A 3,880-nucleotide genomic window follows, 5' to 3' on the forward strand; every position below is an offset into this window, starting at 1 on the left:
TTAGTGGAATCCTCAAGTGACCAGAACTTAAAATCCTCAGGGGCCTCCTTTCTAATCCTTGTTCAAATTCTACGCCATCTTTTTGCGTCACTGTATACTTTCAACAGGTCCTGGAACTAGGCTGTTCATCTCACAAAGTAACATTAATAATCTGTCTCTGTAAAGCACTTTATGGTTTAGAGTTGTTTTTTTTTTTTTTTTTACATTCCTTCTGTCACTTGAGGCAAACAAGATGTTACATATCTGCTAGAGAACACACCTTTAACAGTAGACACTTTTGGGGGCACCTGAGTGGCTCAGGTGGTTATGCGCCCAACTCTTGATTTCAGTTTAGGTCATGATCTCAGGGTCGTGGGATTGAGCCCCATGTCCAGCTCCATGCCCAGTGGGGAGTCAGCTTGAGATTCTCTCTTTCTCTCTGCCCCTCCCCCACCCCATGCTCTCACACTCTCTCTCTCTCAAATAAAGAAATCTTAAAAACAAAAACAGTGGACACTTTTTCTCCGCCTCTGAATTATAGATACAGAGTTGGAACAACACAGCACTGAGGGTTTAAAGTCCATTTGCATTATTGATTTCTCACAATTCAGGCCAAAGAACCAGACTCTTAGCTTTGCAGGAACAACATTTTTTGTGTGTGTGTGTTCTTTTATTATTATTATTTTAAGTAAGCTCTACACCCAACATAGGGCTCGAACTCACAAACCTGAGATCGAGAGTTGCATGTTCTACCAAATGAGCCAGCCAGGAGCCCCATTTTATATTTCTCTTGTATCGTCCCCTGTGTCTTTCAATAGGTACATGGTGAATACTTACTAAAATATTTTTTATTACTTAGCATTGTATAATTCCCACAACCCTCTTTTTACTTCACTAAATGGGTAGTGCTACTAATGGGGATACATAAAGTTGTTTATTGACTTCTAGACAGATTCTTTTCTATATCGGACCGGTAACGTGCCAGCGTCGTGATAAGGGTGGAGGGTAGTACATCTCACACAATAATAGCATGAACTCCCAGTCGTCACATCTATGAGCCACAAAAGGATCTACAAATTTTTTTATTAGACTTTTAATTTTTAGAGTGGTTTTAGGTTTAAAGCTAAATTGAGTGCAAAGTACAGAGATTTCCTCTACCCCCCCTTACCCCCACACAATCATTGCCTCCCCACTGTCAACGTGCCCCACCAGAATAGTACACTTGTTACAATCAGTGAACCTACACTGACACGTCATTATCATCCAAAGTCCATAGTTTGCATGAGGGTTCACCCTTGGTGTAGCACATTCTATGGGTTTAGACAAACGTATGATATAAATCCACCGTTACGGCATCACATAGAATATTTTCTACCCTAAAAATCCTCTGTGCCCTGTTCATGTCTCCCTCCCCCAACCCCTGGCAACCACTCATCTTTTTATTACCTCCATGGTTTTGCCTTTTCCAGATGTTGTATAAGCAGAATCATATAGCATGTAGTCTTTTCAGATTGGCTTCTTTCACTTAGATATATGCATTTAAGGTTCCTCCATGTCTTGTCATGGCTTGAGAGCTCATTTCTTTTTAGCAGTGAACAATACCCCGTTGTCTGGATGGACCACAGTTTATTTATCCGTTCACCTCCTGAAGGACTTGGTTGCTTCCAAGTTTTGGCAACTGCTATAAACACCCATATGCGGGTTTTCGTGTGGACATAAGTTTTCAACTCCTTTGAGTAAACACCAAGGAGCACAATTGCTGGATTGTATGGTGAGATTATGGTTAGTTTTGTGAGAAACCATCAATCTGTCTTCCAAAGTAGCTGTACCATTTTGCATTCCCACCAGCAATGAATGAGAGTTCCTGTTACTCCATATCCTTGAGAGTATTTGGTGTTGTCAGTATTCTAGATTTGGGGGATTCCAATAGGTGTATAGTGGCATCTCATTGTTGTTTTAATTTGCATTTCATTGGGGTTACATGATGTAGGGTATCTTTTCATACGCTTACTTGCCATCTGTTCTGGGTCTGTTAAAATCTTTGGCCCATTTTTTAATCAGGTTGTTTTCTTATCATTGCATTTTAAGAGTTCTTTGTATATTGTGGATAATAGTCTTTTATCAGTTATGTCTTTTGCAAATATTTTCACCCAGTCTGGCTTTTCATTCCCTTGACAATGTCCTTTGCAGAGCAAAAATTTTTAATTTTAATGAAGTCTAGTTTGTAGGTTATTTCTTACACGGATCATGCCTTTCCTGGACGTAAAAAGTCATCACCATCTCCATGATCATCCAGATTTTCCCCTATGTTATCTCCTAGGGGGTTCACAGTTTTGCATTTTACATTTAGGTCTATGATCCATTTTAAGCCAAATTTTGTCAAGGGTGTATGGTCTCTGTCTGGATTCATTTTTTTGCATATGGATGTCCAGTTGTTCCAGCACCATTTGTTGAAAAGACTCTTTGCTCCATTGTATTGCCTTTTCTCCTTGGTCAAGGAGCTGGCTGTTTTTATGTGGCTCTATATCTGGGCTCTCTATTCTGCTCCATTGACCCATTGGTCTATTCTTCACCAATACCACACTGGCTTCATTACTGTAGCTTTATAGGAAGTCTTGAATTTGGGTCGTATCAGTCCTCTTGGCATAGGGAAACTGAAAGACTGCAGAGAAATCTGCTTTTTGCTCCTTTTCCTGCTTCTATTCTTGCTAGGACCTGCACCCCTACTTTTACACAAGCCTCGGAATGCAAATAGCATACGTCCTCCTTGTAAAGGACAAGGAGTTGGTGATTTCTCTAGAATAGACAACATCTAAGGAAGGACCGGGTGAGAATGACCAGACAAGCCATCATATGCATATTCCAGACCACTGGTGCTAGAAATCGACACCAAGACCCCCCGGGCTCCAAGGAATAACACCTGGACCTCATCTAACTGGTTCCTGGTTGCCTAAGAGGCCACATACACCAGACTATGATCATCAGTAAAAATCCCTTTGCAGAGCAAAAATTTGAGCAAAGATGAGACTCTCTCTCCTTTCCTTTCTGAGTTTCCCAGACATTCTGTCTGTACGTGCACTCTCTCTGTACCTTCAATAAACTCTCCTCTCACCTCCTGCTGCTCCCATTTGATGTCTTCTGCATGCACCCTGGGACCGCCTTGGCTGGTCCTGCAGGACCCCCTCCAGATCCTCAGACCTGGCCTGCCTACATCACTCTGACTTCGTTCTTCTTCAATATTGAGTTGGCTATTCTTTTTGCCTCTACATATAAACTTTAGAACCTGTCAACATCCACAAAAGAACTTGTGGGATTTTGACTGGGATTGAACTGAATCTACAGACCAAGTTGAAAAGAATGAACATCTTGACAATATTGAGTTTTCCTAACCAAAAACATGAAATATCTCTCCATTTACTTAATTCTTCTTTAATATCTTTCACCAGAGTTTCATGGTTTTCCTCATATAGATCTTACACAATATACATTTTTTTTTAAAGATTTTATTTATGTGCTTTCGTAGCACATATACTAAAATTGGAACGATACAGAGAAGATTAGCATGGCCCCTGCGCAAGGATGACACACAAATTCGTGAAGCGTTCCATATTTTTAAAAAAATAAATAAATAAAGATTTTATTTATTTGACAGAGAGAGACACAGTGAGAGAGGGAACACAAGCAGGGGGAGTGGGAGAGGGAGAAGCAGGCTCCCCGCCAAGCAGGGAGCCTGATGCGGGGCTCGATGCGGGGCTTGATCCCAGGACCCTGGGTATCATGACCTGAGCCGAAGGCAGATGCCCAACGGCTGAGCCACCCAGGTGCCCCACAATATAAATTTTTAAAATGCAACTGATGTGGGGCACCTGGGTGGCTCAGATAAGCGTCCGACTCTTGATTT

The 3,880-nt window shown here is 41.4% G+C and overlaps 2 non-coding genes across 2 annotated transcripts; one reads left to right on the plus strand and one right to left on the minus strand.

The window, feature by feature from the left end:
- Positions 1-942: 942 nt before the first annotated feature.
- Positions 943-1,049, minus strand: LOC116640170. Its single transcript, XR_004300995.1, has one exon. It is a non-coding gene; the product is annotated as a small nucleolar RNA U13 (small nucleolar RNA).
- A 2,441-nt stretch (positions 1,050-3,490) lies between these two features.
- LOC116640147 lies at positions 3,491-3,593 on the plus strand. Its single transcript, XR_004300974.1, has one exon. It is a non-coding gene; the product is annotated as a U6 spliceosomal RNA (small nuclear RNA).
- Positions 3,594-3,880: the final 287 nt, after the last annotated feature.

The sequence above is a fragment of the Phoca vitulina genome, unplaced genomic scaffold (assembly GCF_004348235.1).
Source record: "Phoca vitulina isolate PV1807 unplaced genomic scaffold, GSC_HSeal_1.0 scaffold19, whole genome shotgun sequence".
Taxonomy (NCBI): Eukaryota; Metazoa; Chordata; class Mammalia; order Carnivora; family Phocidae; genus Phoca; species Phoca vitulina.